Source organism: Saccopteryx leptura, chromosome 6 (assembly GCF_036850995.1).
Source record: "Saccopteryx leptura isolate mSacLep1 chromosome 6, mSacLep1_pri_phased_curated, whole genome shotgun sequence".
NCBI lineage: Eukaryota > Metazoa > Chordata > Mammalia > Chiroptera > Emballonuridae > Saccopteryx > Saccopteryx leptura.
The window spans coordinates 123,394,185-123,416,587 of record NC_089508.1 but is presented as its reverse complement, the minus strand read 5'-3'; positions in this window follow the sequence as shown (position 1 = coordinate 123,416,587).

Sequence of the window (22,403 nt, the reverse complement as noted above, 5' to 3'; positions counted from 1 at the left end):
GAAGACATAGGTATAAACTCATGGACCTGGGTTTTAAAGAACATTTTTTTAATTTGACTCCAAAGGCAACAGAAGTGAAGGCAAAGATAAATGAATGGGAATCAGACTAAAAAGTTTTTGCTCAGCAAGAGAAACTGACAACAAAATAAACAGACAGCCAACTAAATGGGAACTGATATTTTCAAACAACAGCTCAGATAAGGGCCTAATATCCAAAATTTACAAAGAACTTATAAAACTCAACAACAAACAAACAAACAATCCAATAAAAAAATGGGAAGAGGACATGAACAGACACTTCTCCCAGGAAGAAATACAAATGGCCAATAGATATATGAAAAGATGCTCATCTTCATTAGTTATTAGAGAAATGCAAATCAAAACTACAATGAGATACCACCTCACACCTGTTAGATTAGCTATTATCAACAAGACAGGTAATAGCAAATGCTGGAGAGGCTGTGGAGAAAAAGGAACCCTCATTCACTGTTGGTGGGCTGTAAAGTAGTACAACCATTATGGAAGAAAGTATGGTGGTTCCTCAAAAAACTGAAAATAGAACTACCTTATGACCCAGCAATCCCTCTACTGGGTATATACCCCCAAAACTCAGAAACATTGATACGTAAAGACACATGTAGCCCCATGTTCATTGCAGCATTGTTCACAGTGGCCAAGACATGGGAACAACCAAAGAGCCCTTCAATAGAAGACTGGATAAAGAAGATGTGGCACATATACACTATGGAATACTACTCAATCGTAAGAAATGATGACTTCGGATCATTTACAACAAAATGGTGGGATCTTGATAACATTATACGGAGTGAAATAAGTAAATCAGAAAAAACCAAGAACTACATGATTCCATACATTGGTGGGACATAAAAACGAGAAGAAGAGACATGGACAAGAGTGTGGTGGTTACCGGGGGTGGGGGGGACACTGGAGGGAAGGAGGGAGAAGGGGAAGGGGGAGGGGGAGGGGCACAAAGAAAACTAGATAGAGGGTGACAGAGGACAATCTGACTTTGGGTGATGGGTATGCAACATAATTGAATGACAAGATAACCTGGACATGTTTTCTTTGAATATATGTATCCTGATTTATTGATGTCACCCCATTAACATTAATAAAAATTTATAAAAAAACAACAACACAACGACCCCTTCTTTGACCCTGCTGCCCACATCAGCGCCCATGGCAGGGCCGGCAGATGGTAGGACTTCAGCTCCCGCTGAGCCCCAGCTCAGTGCTGTATGTAGCACACGTGCCTCACACAGAGGCCCGGCCCACACCTAGCAGCGGGAGTTAGGACCAGCCTTGGCAAACCCGAGATCGCAGACCCGTGTGGCTGTGTCTGGGACCCTTCAGCTCCAGGTCACCACTGCCATGTAGGTGTCCATGTCCAGTGTCACATGGGGGATCTGAATTGTCACGTGACACCTGCAGTTTATAAATGATGTCAACAGATTCTTTATCCTTTCTCTTCTATTTTAAATAATAACACAGGCTGATCCCATGAAGACTACACAGGACAGGTCTGTGGGATTATAGACGTTGCTGTGTCCTCCAAACGGGACACATATGAGATGACAAAGAAGTGACTTGTCCACGGTGACACCTTGAGCCAGTGACAGGCTGCCTTCTCAAATGCCTGTGGCCCACACTCTGCCTCCATTGCACAAGTCAGCATGAATTGCACACACACCTCCTGGCCTGGCACGGTCCCCAGCTGATATTTTCACCAAATAACACAGCAGTTTGCAGGAAGGCCCAGGGTCTTGCTTGAGCCAGTAAATTATGATTGCTTGCCAAAGAACTGTAAACAGGACTCTGATTAATGAATTCCTTAATGGTTGGGCCTTGTGTGCTGATGTTGTCTGAATGTCACCCCCGGCAGATACAGAAGAGGCACTGGCTGGGCAGTGGAAGATTTGTGTCATCTCTGCCACAGGAAGGGAGCTCCAAGCCTGCTGGCCCTGAGCGCTTAAATAATCACACATCCCCAGTCGTGTGCTGCCCCACTGAGTTCATACAGCTGACGTGTGCCTGGGATGAGGAAGGGAAATGATTGATCCTCAGGTGAAAATAGAATTGGATGGCCTCCGCTGTGATCTCAAGAAATTTGAAAATGCCCTTATCTGAATCCAAGCAAAGCACTGAGAAGTCCCCCCCCCCCCCCCCCCCCCCCCGCCTGCCTGAGTCTGGTGAGGCTCCTGAGGCCTGAGCGAGAGGGAGAGTGGAGAGCTCTGGGCCACCACCCCTCTTGGCTGAAGATTGGAAACTTGGGCAGCAGTAGCTGGATACAAACCTGTCCCGACACCCCAAGGGTTTGGAAGGAATGAAAACAAAAGAAAGTCACTGTAAAGGAAATGATCCTTCTGTGTGACCTTGGGCCAGTCCCCCAACCACTCTGGACCTTGTATCCTCCTCTGTGACATGAATGTCCCAGAGCACATGACTCACTTGGCACTCTGTGCTGCGGCAGGGAGGCCAAAGCCAAGGCTAGCAGAGGTAGGAAAGGAGAGGCAAGTGTGGCCCACCCCTCCCCGCACCTGGGACAGGAGAGAGCTATCCAACCCTCCTGCCACTGGGCTGGGACCACTGCACAGTGCCAGGTTCAGGGTCGGGCAGCAGCACCCATCAATCACAGCCGGCAAGTGTGAGAAAGCGATTTGCAGTCCCCAGACTCTGGAATGTTTGTATTTTCTGTTTTCATCTAAGAGTGGCAGCTGGTGTGGTTTGCAGGGGTCTTTAGCAGCACAAGTGTGTGTGTGTGTGTGTGTGTGTGTGTGTGCACGCGCGCGCACGCGCGCGTGTGCACGCACACGCGCACGGTTGGCTCACTCAGGCAGGGCATCAGGCCTCTTGGAAGTCCCTCAAAGTCCTTCCCTATCTTGAGTTCATGGACCTTTCCTGTCTTGAGTTCATGGACTAGTAGGAGCAGTCTGTTAACAATGACAACAGCAAGCATTGATGTATCAGGCTCCATACAAAACTCCTTATGGTCTTTTCTCACTTACTCATTATAATATCTGACCAGATGATATCTGTATTGTCCCTTTTATGGATGAGGATACTAAGGTTCAGGCAAGGTTTAAAAAAAAATAAAAAGACCAAGTCCCAACAGTGAACCCAAGCACTGTGTGACAGAATAAACTGTGTTCATATGTTTTTGAATCTCTTCCCATCAAGAGGGTGATCTGTCCCCACCCCCTCACCCATCACCTTGAGTCTGGAGTCTACTCCAATAGAATGTGGTGAAGAGGCACTGTGGAAGCCCTACCACCAGGACTTCATAATATCTTATAGCTTCAACTCTTGCCCCTTGGAATGCCTCCCTGAGGCAACTGGTCAACCTACCAGTGGGACAAGAGGACTATCAAAGGAGAACTGAGGTATAGCCAGTATGGGACATGCAAGTAATGCCACAGTGGGCCTTCCAGTCCTCAGATCATCCAGCTGACTCCCCAGCTGAAAGCATTCAAGTGAATGAGCCCCAGAGAAGCCAGCAGGGTCATTGCAGCCAACTTGCCAAATTGTGAAAAGTAAACCACTTAGTTTTTGAGAGCCACTTGTTATGCAGCAATAGCTAACAGATATACCATCTTACTGCAGAGCCACACTCTGAATACCGTTTGGTGTGCTTCACAAGAGGCAATACCAAGTGAGCAGGTGGAGCCAGACAGCCTGGCTCCACCTTCCAGCTCTGCCCCTTACTGGCTGTGCAACCTCAGACAGGCTACTTTTCCTCTGTGCCTACCTTTCTTCCTCTGTAAAATAGGGGTGATGATAATAGCATAGTTACCTTATCAGGTCATTGTGATGATTAAATTAGTTACTAGAAATATATAAAAAGTTCCTGGCATGGCTCCTGGAACAAACTTCTCTTATGTCCTCCTTTAAGAAAGGAAATTCCTCAGGCTCATAGGCAGTCAGTGTCACTTGCCCAGTGAACACTCTTGGGGACTGTGACAGGAATCCTGATTCTTACCTGCTCAGTCCCTCAGGAGAGATTGAGCCAGAAGCCCCTGAAGGGACATCTGCGGAATGTCCTCTAATCCTGGATGACAAGCAGACTCACATGGTGGCCCTAGAGGTAAACACACTCGGGCCTATTTTCCCAAAAGGGAAAACCAAGGCCCAGAGAAAGAACTAGCCCCCAGCTACCTTCCTAGTTCCTGTTCCATGGCTCGTCCCTCCAGCCCCAGGCCTTTCATCCTGGTGCATATGCAGGTGTGGGAGTCCTCTGTGGAGCTGACTACCCAGCCTGAGACTGGGGCAGAGACAGACTCGCTGGGACCATTACCCAGTGCTCCTTGGAGTGATGTGGGGGGATCGGCAAGGCAAAGCCAGCCTCTCCCTCAGGCCTCCTGTCACCAGCACCCCTGGGAAAGAGCCTGGACCAGACTCCAGCAAGCTAGCAGAGCCCAAAAGCGCATCTTTAAAATGGGGCTTCTGCCATCTCTTAGCTGCACTCCATCTCCATCTTTCTCTATGCTTGGTCCTTTGTTCCTGGTCACCCAGCATCCTCTCTGCTTCAGTCTCCACAAAGATAACACTCCGTCTTCCCTTTTTCAGTAGGCTGATCACCAGGCAGGGGGCGGAGAGGGGAAGGAAACCTAAGATTCAGTGAACACCCAAAATGTGGCTGGTACCACACAAACATTCCCCTCTTTAACTGACACGGAAAGCCCACCTGGGCTGTGTGTTAGCCCACTGTCACAGACGAAGGAAGTGGGGTCCCAGAGACTTGCTCAGGATGGTACCTCTTGTAGGTGTCCAAGCTGGGATTCGACTCCAGGCTCTCTGACCTCAGAGTCACAGCCATTTCCACCACCCACCTGGCATTCCCCAGGGAAGCTTGGAGCCCAGCATGGAAACTCCAGAGTGGAAACAACCTCAATGAAAGGAGAGAGTGAGCTGGCTCATCAGCAGAGCTGGGAAGAACTGGGAAGAGGTGTTCTCAGCATCCTCAGAAGCTAATTACCGGCTTTGATTTTTTCCCTTCCCCTCCTCGGATACTTCCTGTGACCTCATCAGCGCTCCACGCTCAGCCTGCAGAGCACGGCTGCCCCTTAGAACAGGGAGAGCTTAGTGGAGGGAGATGCCTTCTGTGCAGGGTGTCACATCCCATTCATATCAACCTCAGGAGGACCTTGAGGAGACCCACACCTCACTGTGTTGCCCAGTCCTCAGATATGGCGACTGATGATGCCCGAAGAGGCTAGGTAGCTTCCCTGTTAGCAGGTGGCTGTGCCACAGCTTCCAGCGCAGGTCCTCTCGGCCCCTCAATCAGTGCCCTGAAGCACCGTGCTCCAGATGATGTGGAGGACGGGGGCGACATCTCGCCCTCCAGAGAGAGGAGTGGACCAGGCAGCTCTGTTCTGAGGTGGCTCTCAGCATGCTGGGCCCACTGGGCGGACCCCCTGCCGCCCCTGCCGGCGTCCTCGCTGCCCCTGTTCACCTCCTGCCACAGCCTCCCTCCCAGAGGTGCAGAGCTGGTGCTCGCCCCTCAGGCCTCTTCACTTCCTGGCCGGCTGGGTGACCGTGGACAAGTCACTAACAAGCCCCTCAGCCATTTAGGGGCCTGGTGTGGAGCGGAAGCCAGCTAACATTTGGGGTGCCCGCTCTCTGCCTGGAGCTCCTTATAGATCACTCTGCCTGTTTTGCCCCTTGCAGCCTCCCAATGGGCCAGCATGGAGATATGGGGGGAAGGCTTTCACCAAAAAGTGGAGACATGACTTTTTAAATGAAGAAAAAGAGGTGAAGTCACTGGCTTAAATGGCCCAAGGGTCCAAATTCAAACCAGCTCTGTCCAAGTGCAAAGTCTGTGCTCACCCATCTGCTCTCCACACCTGTGCCCGGTGCTCCTGCTCTGTGCGCAGCACCTCGCCACACAGATCATTAGCAAGACATTTTAAAGCACAGCCCTCCTCCCCCAGGGACTGGGGGTCTCAAGGGCCAGAGGGAAAGCCCTTGTAAATGACAAAGGACAGTGTATGCCCACCTCTTCCCCCACCCCCAGACCTGCCTTTGCTCAGCCACACTGAGGGGCCTAGGTGTACAGAGCCCGAAGCTTCTGACAGATCCCTACCGACCCCTGGGTTACCCAGGAGTTTCCTCCGCCAGTCATCCCTGACACCCAGATGTCTGATGAAGACTAAACTAGCAGACACCTGGGCTTACTCTGTGTCCCACCCCTACCTGTGCCCTCGAGGCCCAGGGACCAGCTACTCTGGGAAGCACCCATGCCCTCCCCCAGGTCCCTCCTCCTGCTGGTCCTGCCCTCCTGCAGAAGTCCTATGCTGCAACAGAGCCATAAGCAGAACCCTGCCAGAGCAGGGACAGTGCCAGGAGGAAGCCTGGAGCTTGTGTCAACATTGGGAGCAGGATGGGAGGTTATTTTTAGCGGTAGCCTGATGGGGTAGCCGTCTGTCCCACTTCACAGTGACATGGAGATGCCCTCTGAAGAAGGAGAGGAGCTTTGTGATTCAACACAACCTCTCCTAGCCATGCCGGAGCCTGGACAAAGCCACCTCCTCCAATGAGCCTTCCTTGGTTCCTGCAACCTGCCAATGGCCTGTTATTCTCAATTTTGTAGACAAGGTAGCTGGGAGGGCAAGGAATTTACTCCTACATGTTGAATTACTTCTTTAGCCAGGTACCTTATACATATCCCCTCCTGAGAGAAGGGCATTTATTCTTTCCTGTTTTACAGAGGAGAAAACCGACACTCAGAGAAGCTAAGTGACTTGCTCAGGGTCATACAGCCTGCAAATGGCAAAGCTAGCATTTAAACCCAGACTGCCTGTCGCCAGACCCTGCCCTCCCCAGCTTCACAGTGGCTCTTAGAAATGTGTTCCCTCCTCAACTTCTGGAAGAGCCTTCATGGCTGCATCTTGTCCTTCATGTCTCCTTGTAATCTTCAGGCCTGACTTTCCATGAGCCTTGGAAACTTCTGAGTGAGTCAGTCCTGGCCCATGGCTGTCACTGTGGGTAATGAGCATTTATTAAGTATCTACTACGTACCAGGCACAGGAATCCCCTTGAGATTAGTCCCTGGGCCACTTAATACCTTCAGATCTCTGTGCTCTGACTATATATCTGTGCTTCTATTTAATTTCATGGTGACCCTGGGAGGCAGTGCTATCATTTCCATTTTGCAGATAAAGAAAATAAAGGCTAGAGATGTTAACTCGCATTTGCCCAGAGCTTTGAGATCGTGTGGGTTAGGGCCCCTGTTACAATTGCAGTAGTTGTTTAAATGTTTCTTGCCTTGTTTCTATTAAGTGCCTCCATGTTACAGGGATGCCAAGGGCCTGAAGAGATCTTAGAGTACCCCTCTCATTTAATACCCTTATCTCTCCTCTAATAGTGACCTTGAGTCAAATACCAGTCATCTAACTCTGTCCATTCAGCAAATGAGAAAGCAAAGCCCAGAGAAGGGACGGAGCATTCTCTGTGTTGCACGGTAACAAAGGCAGGGCCAAGCACCCACTTCTACCTGCTCCTTCGCTGACCCAGCCATAGACAGAGGGCCTCGGGCCTAAGCCTGAGCAACCCAGGACACAGTCATGAGTGGGATGTCTTCTTAGCCCTCTTAGCCTTGATCTGGCAAGAGCCCAGGGAGAGGCTAAGAAGCTGCAGCTTCAGAATGAGACCTACATTTCAGAACACACAGAATCAAGCATTTCATCAGGACACAAGTCAGTGGAAGGTCCTGCTGGGCCCAGGTAGGGAGTGTGGTGCAGCAGGAAGAAGCTGGGACTGGGAACCAGGAGCCCAGGGACCAATTTTTCTGGCTCCTTGTGGGGTCTGGGCAGCAGGGGCTGGGGTCCTCGACCTCTCTGGGCCTCCTTCCCATCTCTAGGAGGGTGGAGGGCGACCAGATGGGCTCTCAAGTTTCCTCTTAGCTCTGTAAAGTGAAGGATTAGACCTGTTATTCTATTGGGAAGACAAAGGGACACCTGTGACAAGGTGACTCATGCTGGAACCCACAGGGAAAATGGCCAGAGCTCTGTGGCATCTGGAGGTGGGGCAGCACTTAAGGGGCCTCTGTGCTCAGGATGGGGAGTGGGGGTGAGCATGAGAGGCAGGCAAGGCAGCCTGAAGGAAAATCGCCCCTCTGCCTCTTCCAGAAAGGCTGCTGGTTGAGCAGTAGGCACCCCAACAGTTGAAGGCAAACAACCCATCAAGGGGGCTGCATGGGGAAGGGGTGCAGAGGCAGCTGCTGGAGGACAGCCACGTTAGTGTCCCAGGTACTGTGATAAACCACCACCAACTGGGTGGCTTGAAGCAACAGAAATTCATTCTCTTGTGGCTCTGAAGGCCAGAAGTCCAAGATCAAGTTGTCAGCAAGGCCATGCTTTGGCTGGGAACTCTAGGGAAGACTTCGTTCCATCTCTTCCAGCTCGTAGTGGCCCCAGGCGTTCCCTGATCTGGAGCCGTATCACTCCTCTCTGCCTTCAGGTGTTCTCTGTCTTGTGTGACTGCATCGCTCGGATTCCTGTCCCCACAGTCACATTGCCTCCTCCGCTCTGTCAAACACCCTGTGTGTCTTTTATGAGGATGCTTGTTATTGAATTGAGCGCCCACCTGAATAAGCCAAGGAAAATCTCTGTATCTCAAGATCCTGACCTTAACAACATCTGCCTGATAGACCCTTTCTCCGTAAAGAGACGTTCCCAGGTTCTATGAATCAGGGCATGGGCATATCTTTTGGGGGAGTGCCATTCGACCCACTATAACAGCATCTTCCAGGGGCAAAGGGTCAGGACTCCACGCTCACTGGCTCTGGGCATCTGGGAGGCTTCTGGCTGTTCAGCCCAGTGGGGTAGCAAGTTTCTCGTGAGGCGCAGCCCGCTTCCCACTTGCCTGCTCAGCCCATTCCAAGGCAGAGGCAGAGGGCAGAGATGCTCACTCCTGGGAAAGGGGGAGGGGAGGCCTTTCTGCAAAGGTGCTTCCAGCTCTGGGAGGCAGCAGCTGCCTGCAAGCCTGTCTTCCAGCTCAGAGACAAATGAGCCAGCTAATTCAACTCCATCAACTGGAATGACCAAGCCTGAAGGGGACTTAGGTCAATCAAACCACTTCCTTTTACACGCAGGAACAGGGAGGGCATGGCAAAGTGAACCAGGTGGAAGCCTGACAGGGGAACTCAGGCAGGATGCGTGGCAGAACCTCCTGATACAGCTCAAACACACCCGGGGGCACCGTCGCTTCCTCCCAGCCCAAGCATAGGCTCCGGGCCCACGTTTGGCGGAGGGCACGGTGTATCACTATCAGAGCCTGTGCCAAGCATGCCTTTAGATCTGGGGTCTTGAAAATACTTCAGTGAGTGCTGTTATTTTTCGCTCCATAAGACGCACATGACCATAAGACACACCAAGGGTTTTAAGGAGGAAAATAAGAAAAAATATATTCTGAACCAAATGGTATGTTAAAATATTTAATAAAATACCATATTTTTCATTCCATAAAACACACAGGCATTTTCCCTTCCACTTTTGGGGAGGGGAAAAAGTGTCTTATGGAGCGAAAAGTACAGTATATAAGGCCCTTCTTGCTCCAGATTATTAGAGGTGAGCTCTTGGCGAATCAGCTAGTTACTGAGTGCTGCAACCTGGTTGTGGAAGGCATGGTGGAGGAAGAAAGGCATGGGACACTGGGCCAGTGTTCAGGGAGCGGCAGACTGAGTAACAGTTGTGCACATACAGAGAAGTAACTGTGGGCAAGAAAGCATTCTAGGTGCTTGGGGACAACTGGAAAGAGGTTTGTGTAGGGAGATTAGCTTTGGGATATAAGGCTAGATGCAGGTATCCTAGGGACCCAGGAACCACTCCATCTTATAAAGTAGAAGTGACAATATTGGGTTAGAATTCAGGAAGATCAATGCAGGGACCACACGTAGGATGGACTAGGGTAGGGGTGTGGGGCCAAGAGAGAACAGGACAAAGAGAGTAGTTGGAAGGCTGTTGTCCAGACTCTAGAAGGGTAATGAAAGTTTGCACAGGGTGACAGGATGGTGACTCTGAGGCAGGAGAGAAAAAGATGTAAAAGGGAAGGAGGGAAGAAGAAAGAGAGGGAGGGAGAACAGAATCATTGAACATCCATTTCTCGCCGAACACTGCACACTCTACCTTTTGTCCTCCGTCCCATTTCATTCTCTCAACTGCTACTACAATGGGATGACTGGTTTCTTAGGATATGCGTGGTCATGCCTGACCAGGCGGTGGTGCAGTAGATAGAGTGTTGACCTGGGACACTGAGGACCCAGGCTCGAAAACCTTAAGTCACTGGCTTGATCACAGGCTTATCCAGCTTGTGCACAGGTTCACTAGCTTGAATGCAGGTCACTGGCTTGAGCCCAAAGGTTGCTGGCTTGAGCAAGGGGTCACTGGCTCAGCTGGAGCCCCCGGTCAAGGAACATATGAGAAAGCAATCAATGAACATTGAAGCGCCACAACAATGAGTTGATGCTTCTCATCTGGCTCCCTTCTTGTCTGTCTGTCCCTCTCTCTGTCTCACCAAAAAAAGGTGAAAAAGAAATATGTGAGCAAACATTACAGAAAAACATCAGCAACAGGAAAAGGAAAGATCTCAGAATGAAAAAAAAATGTACTCAAAAATGCTTTCTCTGTGATGATTCCAATAATTACAAAGTCTTATACTCAAACATGTCCTACATGATTGCAAGCTAAAAACAATAAAATAGCTCATTTTGCACATGTGGGATTATGCACCATGATTCTGTCATCACCAGCAGCAGTCCATTTAACATGTATTGTGTTCCCTAGCTAATCAGCTGCACCATTTCCAACGCAAGCTATGGAAGTGGGTACGTGGAGCACTGTCTGTAATCAAGCCCATTTCTCAGATGGGAAAACAGGTTCATGGGTATGACCGCACCAGGGTCACACAGCCTGAAAGGGGCTGAGTAGGGATGTGAGCCAGCCTGTCCAGTGGAGTCTCTCTCTGCTCCCTAAGCCCCAGAAAAAGAAACAGCTGTGACTTGGTGACCGATGCCAACTGACAGACCAAGAGGGGCAGGAGCAGAAGCTCAGCTGGCTGGGGACTTGGGCCAGATTCTGGGGACCAGAGACTCTGTGGCAGGCAGCCAGGGAAAGGCAACCCCCTCCTGCTTGGCTGGGCTGTCCTCCCCACCATCGAGAGCCCTGATTGAGAGCCATGCAAAGCAGGGCAGCGAAGGATGGAAATGGGAGAGGAGGGGAAGGGCCAGCTGGGGAAGGAGGAAGCGTGTCACCCAGAGGGAAGACAGCACCCTATTTAGGCCAGATGGAGGGCAGCTCTGCCCGGCTATTGCTGTGCTACCTTTTAGCACTTTAATCAAATGCCTCACGAATGGGCTCGCCAGGATGTCAAAAAATCCAGTCGGATACATTTATTGGCCTGACAAGCAATTTTCTGCGATGTATCAGTCCATTTGTGGCAGCAGGAGAGCTGGTGATGACGGGGCCGGGAGAGTCATTGTATGCCCTCAATATTGTCTTAGGTTGTCTGTCATGGGGAAGGCGAGGGGCCTGAGCCCACAGAGGCAGATGGATGGACATACAGGGCGTGTCTTGAGACTCAGAGTTCCACACAGTGGAGCAAGTCCTGGACCAAGAAGGGGAGATCAGGGAACCTCTGGCTGGCTATTCACAGCCTGCATGGCCTGAGGCACTGCTGCTGACTAACCTGGGCCTCCTCAAGGACCCTCATCATCCACATCAGAAGAATAGAAGAGCAAGAACCAGGCAGAGTCGATGAGGAGAGCACATGGACTCACACAACATCTGTTTAGTATCCTCCATGTGCAGGACACTGAGAACGGGGGCCAGTGAGGACGTGGCTCCTGTCGTTGGGGAGCTTCCAACAGAGAAGGGGAGACTGAATTAAAGGGTTGGAGGGGGCCACAGACACCTCCCTCATATTTCCCAGCTGGCGCTGAAGAAGCCCTTAGGGTCTCTAGAAGCCCCCTCGAAGTTGCCAAAAACCTAAGGAGCAGGCGCCCGACCCCATTTCAACCACAGCAGCTCCATTTATATTTTTTATGCTTTTTATTGAAGGGTCGTCCATGTAAAATCACCTTCGTGCAGAGGATTATATCGCTTAAAAAAAAAAAAACTTTACAAAGTTTGAAAAGTACTGCTTTAGTCCAATCTTCTGATTTTGCTAACAGGGAAACTGAAGCACAGAGTGGTGAAGTGTCTCCAAGGCAGCTTGGGAGGGTGGCTCAGAGGAGGTGAGGTGTGCACGAGCCTGGAAGGGTATTTCCCTGTGCTGAGAGGCAAGGAGAGGAGGGAGGAAGTGCGGCGGCCCTGCCCGTGCCAGTTCACACCGCTGAGCCTCTGCTCGGGAGCCTGTCGCCCTTTCCCCAGTGCCCACCTGGCTTACTTTCCTCCTCCTTCAACAACCAGCTCATACCACCTCTTCCAGGAAGGCTTTCGGTCCAGCACAAACGGTCCCAGAACCCCAGTTCTTGTAACTGGCAACTTGTGAGGGAATCTAGCTCTTGGCTTCCCTTGTGCCCAAGGTCAGTGGTGCCCATACCATCAGTCAAAGACCATGGGGAACATGGCTGTATTTGAACAAAGGTGCGTGCGTTATCTGTTGCCACAGAGGAGAACTCATGACGTGGAGAGATGGTGGGGGGCTTCAGTGAGAGAGTGCTAGGGATGGGGTCTAAGATTCGGACTGGTGAGAGGTGATTTTGGGGAGAATTTAAGGAAGCAGAGCTTCGATCTGGATTGAATGCTTCCAGGAAGTGGGGAGGGAGTAATTCTTTGACTGTCTTAATGAATCTTATCTAGAAGGAGAGCATGAAAGCACAAGCTAAGCAATGATTGCTAATGAGGCAGTAGTCACGGATATTAGTCAGGATAGGCAGTTGTTGGGTGATTTCTGTGGTTTGGACAGTGTTCTTGTTTTTGTCTGTGTGCAGACACGATTGCACAGTGGTCTTGTTTCTGTCTTGCTTGTGGCCTTTTCCGGTTAATGTTTATGTTCTAGAAAAATTGTTCATGTTCAACAGGAGGCCCCTGCAGCCAGACTGGGGTGCCAGGCCCTCTCTGACCATCGTGGGCTGTCTGCGTCCTCCCAGGATGGGACCCACTCTTGTTCCTTCCTGGCCTGGCCCAGAACAGGCACTCAGCAATCATGTCCCAGGTGGTACGAGAAGGTTGGAGATGCAGGGTGAGTTTAAGGAATCAGTGGGGCTGACACCAAGGACATGGAAGGGTGCCACTGGAGGTCAGGAACAGACCTCAGTGCCAACTAATCAAATGAGATAAGGGAGGTGACTGCTCTCTGGAAGGTATAAAGTGCAGGCGGATGGTGAAGGATTAGCCTTATCTCCTGCTCCTTCCGCCCTGGACGTAGGCCTGGAGGCTTGCAAGCTGCTCAGCAATATCGCCAGCCTCCAGAGACAGGAAGAGAGAGAGAGCACAGCTCAGCAAAAGCCCCAGAAGCCCATCCCCAGTGGGTGGGCCAGGGAGAAACATTATTTATCCCCAGGATGCCCCTGACCTTTCCCCGTACAACAGGGAGAGGCACACAGAGCCTGGCTGCATCCTTCTCCTTTAAAACAAGAAATGGAAGCATTACTCACCACCCCAGCCATTTATCATGGTTTGGGGACATTAATTTGACAGTGTGTCATTTTCCATTTGGTTTGGGCTCGGTGGAGGCTGCCCTCGAAACACCTTCAATTAAATGCAGCTAATAACACAGAGCTATTTTGAGCCAGGAGGACCCTGTGCCTCCCCCCAGAGCCCTGGTGTGCATGCACTGGGAGAAGGGGGGCTCCAGCCTGGAGGCTGCTGTTCACTGTGATCCCAGGGATGTGACGGTCTCCCGCAAATATGGGCCTTGCACCATTGCAGGAAGGTAGCATGCAGCCCAGACAGGGAGAATGGGAGAAGGACCGCCTCAGCCCCAGGATGAGAAAGACCCAGCAACCAGCCAAGCTGTGGCCTTTTCTGCAGGTCATGAGAAGCCATGGTTCTCACCCAGCAAAAAGAGAGCAAAGGCTCTGGAGTCCAGCAGACCAGGAGGTGCGTCTTGGCTGTTCTGCTTCCTGCTGTGGGGCTTTAGGCAAGTCCTATAACCTATCTGAGCCTCAGTTTTCTTATCTTCAAAATGAAGACAAAAGTTCCTCTTTTCATAGAATTATATGATGATTGATACGATTTATGAACACAAACAAAACATTGTATACATGAGACTTGTTAACCCATTGGCAATAATGCATAATAATTTTTTTATTTTCCTAATTTAGAATTTGGTGGAGGACTGTTAAACCCTAACACTCAAAACATCTTTAGAAAGATTCAGAAAGTGGCAGAGAATGCAGTACAGGAAACGCGTTGGTCTGCAGAGTTAGAAAGATCTGGGCTGCAATCCCAGTTCAGATGCCAACTAACCATGTGAGGTGAGGCAAGTTATTGACCTCCTGTGCCTCAGTTTCCTTATATATAAGGGGGAGAGAATTGTGCCAACTCTCCCCAGGATGGTTGAGAGGATGAAATGATATGACACGAACTACCTAACTATAATAATAGTAAATGCTTAATGCACGTTAGCTTGCTGATTCCTCTTTGCCTGGACCCTGTGTATAGAAAATAAACACCAACATTGGTGGTTATGACATTGTAGGTATGTGCTAGGTATTGAGTATGAATAATCTCTTTTTAATCCTGAATTTGCTATAAATTGGGTACTATTAGTAGATTGAGCCTAACGTGTTCCATTCTCTTGACGAGACAGTGAGGCGGATGTGCTCAGAGCAGATCAGCCAGCAGTAGAGCCAAGGTGGGCTCCTGGCAGATGACACTGGAGCCTATCAGCTTAGTCAGTCTTGATGAGGGACCGCAGAGGGTCCATGAGAAGCTCCCAGGCTTCAGGGATAAAGGACAATCACCACTGGTCCTGTTTTCACTGGATAATCCCCAATTCCAACCTGTTGGTACTAGAAACACTTGCTCAGACCCAGTCAGAAGTCTGAAAAGACCCAGTGTAAGGGTCAAAGTGAGGCTTGGGGCGGTGGGGGGGGGGGGGCTAGCAGGAGTCTTGGACTCTGCACAGCAAGTCCAGAGGGTTGCTAGGTTCTTTGGGGACCTCAGGACCCAAACTTCACACTCCCATGCCTAGCTAGCTTCACAGATAGCTACCCTTCCCATTGGAAGGTCCCAAACAGCCGTGGTGCAAGAGCCACAATCTGCCACATGTCCTGCTGCCAACAGGCTCCCTACAAAGTGCAATAGTGATTTGACTGCTACTGCTTGTATTCCCTCCAGAGTGTGGTGCTGGGGGAAAAGCCCATGGCCCACTGCTTGGCACCACCGGGACCCCGTTTGTCACAGACAAGATGCTGACAAACGCCAGCCGTGATTTAGGAGTTCCCGATTCGGAAGGGAGCACTTTAGTCTGCGGAGCCCGGGGTTCTTTCTCAGGCCTTGTCCTGCTGACCACCAGCCCCTTCCACTTCTGGCCTCTATCTTCTCATCTACCCCAAACGGAGAGTCTCGCTGCTTCCTCTATCACTGGAGGTCGACAAGTCTTTACAAGCAGATTTCAGTTCGTTCCCTGACTGGTGCATGAAAATACTTTTGTTCCCTCCAAGAGAAATGAGATAAAGTAGTAAGATTGTTCTGTTTACAGTTCAGGTTATTTTCAATTTATGCTATTTTTTTTCAAATAACTTTTTAAAAATTAGTTTTTCTTTCCCCATTCTCCACGTCCACACCCCCATACAGAGGTAGGACGAAGGAAGAGTGAGGGACCCTGCATTCCTTTCTTCCTTCACAAGCATTATCTTTTCAACTGGTCGGGACAAGCATGTGGGCATCTCCTACTTAGCAGGAATGAACACCTTTGTCAGCCCCCACAGATTCTCGGCAGTCGGTGTGTGTTAGGGGCCTTCAGGGGGAACTGAAGTCCCAGCAGCCCTAGGACACCAGCCAGGTGGTTGTGATAGCCTGCCCCTTTCTCCTGTCCACAGGGAAAACTGGTGCAAACATTCTTAGCAGCTTGACAAAACTCTTCAGGATTTTTAAAGGCTTTGTATCCTTTGGAATATATCCGAAGCAAATAATTCAAAGTACAGAGGAGCTACATGCAGGAAGGTATTCATCATGTGAAAAATTAAAGCCAATTAAACATCCAGCAGTCAGGAAATGGTGAAAGTAATCCATCCCACGTCTTCTTGATGTAATACAAACTATTTTACAGCAACTACAAAAGACATCCAAAAAATCAACAGCAACATGGAAATATACTTATGTTTTAATGGTAAGGGGGAAAAAATAAAATCAAGATTCTCATCCAGTTAAATGTGGTGAATTTAATAAAACTTGACTTTCTTTTCCTCTAATTATCTCATTAAATTGACAGTACAAAAGGAGACATATAAAATTCCAATGCCAGAGTGGCCTGTGACATCAAGAGGTAAGAGATTTCCACACATATCTGGACTCTAGAAAGTCGTTTAGAGGGATGATGGCTCAGTGGCATGAAGAAGGCTACAAACTCAAGCACTTGCAGAAGGGAGACCAATAAGAAGTAAATTGATTTGTCTCAGAAACTTGCTGAGAGGCTCAGCACTTGCACATTCCCGTCTGTGAGAGTCTGCGGGGTGGCAGGTGGCAGGTGGCACAGCACGGAAGGCTGCACAGTGTCTGAGAGTCTGTGCCCAGAGCAGTTGCCCTCCCAGAGCCTGCACATGGTGTCACAGTATCCGCATGGTGTCAGACTTCGGCTGGGACTTGAGAACGTAGAACACCATGGAGACACGTTCAAAAAACTGCGGTGCAGAATTCTGTGCTCAGCCTGATTATAAATCAAGTGTGACAGTGGAATGAATATATTCAGACATGCAAAGATTTAACCTCCCTTGCACCTTTCCTTAGGAAGTTACTATAGCATCTGCTTTAACCATACAAGAGAATAAACCAAAAAAATGGGAACACATGGAATGATAGGTAACAGGGATCCCATCCAAGAAACCAGCATGATTTCAGATTACTACTGTGCGTCCGTCCAGAGCCTCCAGAAAGGCCCAGGGAGCAGCCAGTCCAAATGAACAGGGGCAGTAGGAGGGCCATGGAGATGAAATCGCTGTTCCAAACTTTCAGAAAACAGTATTGATAGTCATTCAATAGCTCTCTCAGAGCTTAAAGATCAGAACAAATTTTAAAACACAAAGAAATTAATATCAAGAGAAACAAAATGATGTACAAATCAGAGAATATAATCATAGTGTCTGACTTGAGTCATGAAGGAGTAGTATTTTCATAGACATAATAACGTAAACATAGACCCAAACTGTGATCTAACATAGGATGATTGTGAGAGAGGAAGACACGGGGGAGGGAAACTTGTTAAGTAGTTAAGTCCTCTATGACTGGAACAAGAAGTAAATAGATCACGGTGGGAACGCAGCACCACAGGTTATTTAGAAGCCCACGGAGAAGAGCACTAGAGCGACACCCAGGGAGGTGAGGTTGCTTTCTCTTGGTCTCGGGGAGGGATGAGGGGCAGGAGGGAAGAAACAGCTGCTTCGCCCATGAAACCTTTCAGTGTTACTAGGTTTCTTAGAACTGCATGTGTATATTACCTTTGAAAAAGGAAAAATCATTTTTTTGGAAGCTGGACCTCTGGTTTGTTCACAACCATGCATGTTTCTTGAAGCCAAGCTGATTCAGCTCGAATCATGCCCCAGTGTAGCTCCTAAAAGCAAGTTGCCTCTGACTTTCTGTGGAATTGGAGGTTAGCTCTTGGTTCGCTAGCCTCAGCACTTCTGTTAAGGCTTCCCGTCTATGGCCTTCCAGGTTCCCATTGCCTGGGTAGAGGCTCCTGGCAGACATGTCTACACTGTGTAGCCCTGCCCACGGCCCAAGGCTGATCAGAGCAAGGATGGCTGCCTGACCCAAGCAGAGCCAAGCTTCTTCCCTCTGGGGAATGTGTAATTGAGACCAAGAGGCAGCCAGACAGCTGGACTGCTTTCTTGAGTCCTAGAAATGTAAATGGAGGGCTGTGGGCATGAAGGGGAGACGGTCTAGACCAAGGGTCCCCAAACTTTATACACAGGGGGCCAGTTCACTGTCCCTCAGACCGTTGGAGGGCCGCCACATACAGTGCTCCTCTCACTGACCACCAATGAAAGAGGTGCCCTTTCCGGAAGGGTGGTGGAGGCTGGATAAATGGCCTCAGGGGGCCGCATGCGGCCCAAGGGCCGTAGTTTGGGGACGCCTGGACAGGAAAGTGAGGGAGAGTGAAGGAAAGAAAAGGGAGAGAGAGAAGGAGCAGAAGGGAGGGGAAAGAGGCCCAGATAAGCAGGGAAAACCTACTCAACAGACAACAGACCGCAAAGTCTCAGGTAGAAAAGACAGGCCAACAAAGAAGCTGGGTCCTTGGACTGCCCTCCCTAAGGCTTTGAATTCCTCATGGTTTCCTTAGGAGAAAGCCCCCCTCCTTTTTTTTTTTAATGAAGCTAGCTTGATTTGCTTTCTGTCACTTCCAACCAAACAAATCTTAAGTAAAAACCAACCCAGCCCATCTCCCTAGACTCTGAATGGAGAGGGCCAAGGAACAGCACACATTTCATTTGGCAGGGGTGGGAACAGGGGGACTTCAGCATCTGTTCTTCTCCCTCAAGAGTCCCGGTGTCTTGTGGGAGGCACCTCTCCTCACAACACAGGCTTGATTTATAGTAAACACAGAAGGCCTGAGTTCCCTTGGGAAATGGGGACAGTCCCTTCCCACTGTCCCCCAGCTCCTTTGCTGGAAACTTTCTCAGCCAGGAAATGGACACCTGACCCATGAGACTGTTTCCTGGGACTCTGACTCCTGGGCAGAAGCGAGGAAAGAGATGGGGCTGTAGTGCATGTCGCTGAGCCACAGCACCAGCCGGGACATGAGAAAGACAGCCCCCAAGGGCTCGGGGCCACCCTGCTTCCTGGCAGTTGGTTCCTGGCAGTGTTCGTTCTTCTTTCTGTTCTGAGGCCTCCCCCATGCCCGTCCTCCAAGTCTTCTTTTCGCTGAGGTTGGTCCAGGTAGCCTTCTCTTCATGCAGCCCAGGAACCCTGGCCTTCCCTGGGAGGGAGGACTGAGCAGAGGCTGGACGACTGTGTGTGGACCTCCTGCAGGTCCAGCAGCCTCCTCCATCATGGGGGGGCAACTACAGGCAGCACCCTCCTTTCCAACAGTCACATTGTGAGGGGGCCATGCCTGGTTCAGCAGGCAATAGGGTCAGATCTAGAGACACTTTTGATTTAAAAACAAAAATAATAAGATGGGAAAACGAATTTATTTGACAGATACAACCTTTCACATCGGAGGGTTCATAGTAGTTAAAATTGACAAAGGGGGCCCTTGGCAATAAATAGCTCACAGTAGCTTAAACTGAGCAACCTTGCTAAGAAATTAGGATTTAGTTTTGCCTCTTGGGTCCCTTCTACCTCCCTTCCCATCCACCATTATCACCTGCCTGCATTCCTGTAGCTTCACCTGTAATCTCTGAACCCTGCCTTCCCCTGTCTCCCCGAACCCTGCTGTGCCCTGTCTCCCCGAACCCTGCCTTCCCCTGTCTCCCCGAACCCTGCCTTCCCCTGTCTCCCCGAACCCTGCCTTCCCCTGTCTCCCCGAACCCTGCTGTGCCCTGTCTCCCCGAACCCTGCCTTCCCCTGTCTCCCCGAACCCTGCCTTCCCCTGTCTCCCCGAACCCTGCCTTCCCCTGTCTCCCCGAACCCTGCCTTCCCCTGTCTCCCCGAACCCTGCCTTCCCCTGTCTCCCCGAACCCTGCCTTCCCCTGTCTCCCCGAACCCTGCCTTCCCCTGTCTCCCCGAACCCTGCCTTCCCCTGTCTCCCCGAACCCTGCTGTGCCCTGTCTCCCCGAACCCTGCCTTCCCCTGTCTCCCCGAACCCTGCCTTCCCCTGTCTCCCCGAACCCTGCCTTCCCCTGTCTCCCCGAACCCTGCTGTGTCCTGTCTCCCCGAACCCTGCTGTGTCCTGTCTCCCCGAACCCTGCCTTCCCCTGTCTCCCCGAACCCTGCCTTCCCCTGTCTCCCCGAACCCTGCTGTGTCCTGTCTCCCCGAACCCTGCCTTCCCCTGTCTCCCCGAACCCTGCCTTCCCCTGTCTCCCCGAACCCTGCCTTCCCCTGTCTCCCCGAACCCTGCCTTCCCCTGTCTCCCCGAACCCTGCCTTCCCCTGTCTCCCCGAACCCTGCTGTGCCCTGTCTCCCCGAACCCTGCCTTCCCCTGTCTCCCCGAACCCTGCCTTCCCCTGTCTCCCCGAACCCTGCCTTCCCCTGTCTCCCCGAACCCTGCCTTCCCCTGTCTCCCCAAACCCTGCTGTGCCCTGTCTTCCTGAGCCCTGCCTTCCTCTGTCTCCCCGAACCCTGCTGTGCCCTGTCTCCCCGAACCCTGCTGTGTCCTGTCTCCCCGAACCCTGCTGTGCCCTGTCTCCCCGAACCCTGCCTTCCCCTGTCTCCCCAAACCCTGCGGTGCCCTGTCTTCCTGAGCCCTGCCCCAGGCAGGTGTCCAGCTTCTCTCAGGGCTGCTCTGGAATGCCCGCAGGAGAGGTGGGAATTATGTGAGCTCAGCTTAAAAGTTACACTGGCTTTCCAGCCCCACCCCCCATATCTTCACTTCCTCTAAACTCACCCTCACCTAGGAATCTCCTGGAAGGGTCGTCCTGAGGACAAACTGCTTACTAACTCAAGGGAGAGCCAGCCAGGAACTCACATCCCCATATAGCAATGAAATTTATGAGTCAGGGACCTGTTTCCATTCTACTTCATTCACCACTTCCTTTCTTCATATTAATTTCTCCCAACAGCCCACTTATCTTCCCTCTTGGAGCCATGCCCACCATTACTCTCCCCCATAAGGGGGTATCTCTTGCAGGCCAAAGCACTCATCGTGCGATGGCTTTGAAGTTGGCTGGTTCAAGCACTCACAAGTTACTCTCTGTGGCTAATCCAATATCAAAACAACCTCCCCCAGTGATTTGGAGGAACTTGGTGACAGAAAGACATTGGCCACAGAGCTGTCAGAACAGGCCACGTTTGCTTGACGAGCAGCAACGTGGCCAGCTGTCCTGCCGCATTCCTGGGGGCAGCGGGGCAGCGGCTTTTCTTGAGAAGCATTGCTCTGTGGTTACTGAGGTCTGGATTTTTTTCTCTTCTTTCCTTTTGAAGGCAAAGAAATGTTCCACTCCATGGGTCACCAAGGTGGTGGTTAAATTTTTTTTTTTTCTGTGACAAAATGAATCATAGCAGCAACAGCAGTGGTTAAAGGGATGAGATGGCCTCTAGAAGCTGGTCTCAGTTCTGCCCAGAGAAACTTGGAAAAGTTACAGCCACTCTGAACGCCTGTTTCCTCTTCTGAAATATGAGACTATTGGGTTAAATGGTCCCTAAGGTCCTTGAACCAGAATTTAATTCAGCTTTTTACTGTACCTTACCACTTAAACAACACATTTCCAAGCTTGTCACTTCTTTTGATGCTATAATAACCCCATGAGTGAGTCAAGAGAGGGATTATTATCCCCATTTTATAGTAGTGAAGTGACTCACACATGGTTATATGTCCTGCAGAAGTCAGGACTGAGCCCATGTCATGGGCTGATCTCTGGGCCCAGGCTTGTCTCGCCTCCTGGGGCTGACAGGGAAGACTCTGGGATCCAAACCACACTACCCTGTCATCTCCTCATGGAAGCTACTGTTCCAGCCAGGATTCAGGGGTCGTGTCATCTACCTCATTTCCTCCTAAACAACCGAGACCCACAGGGGGGAGGAAAAGGTCCTCTCCACGGTCACCCTGCGAAGCACGCCAGCCTCCCGACACAAAGCCCAGAACCCTTCCTGCCCGCCATCCTCGTCATCAGTACCACAAAACCAAGAGCGCCTGCATCTCAGACCTGTGCTGAGGATGGGTCTGTCAGAAGGGTGACACTGGTAAGTTCTGGGCACATTTGGGATATCACTGCTATGTCATCACTACCCACACTGTCCGCTTGGGGCACTGGGGCCCTCTAGGGGGCTGACATGCCAAGAGAGCCTGTGACTGGATTGTTGGTGCCTTGTCCCCCTCAAGGTTTCCCCGGCCCTCCTGGTTGGCAGCAGCCCAGCCCAGTCCCACCCGACTTGCCTCCCCAACACCCACTCTGCTGTCACCAGGAACACCGTGTGTACGGAGGGTTTGGCCAGCCACGTGGCCTGCAGTGTCCTCTCCCTCCTGTCTGCTGAGAAATGTGGTCTTCTCTCAGGACGTAGCTCAGCAGGTCCCTCTTCCAGAGGTGACCTTGCAGAAGGGAGTGCTTCCTGTCCCCACTCTCATGACACGGTGAATAACCACAGATCCCCCGGCTGCTGTTCTGTCAGCTGGCAGCTCTGTGAGG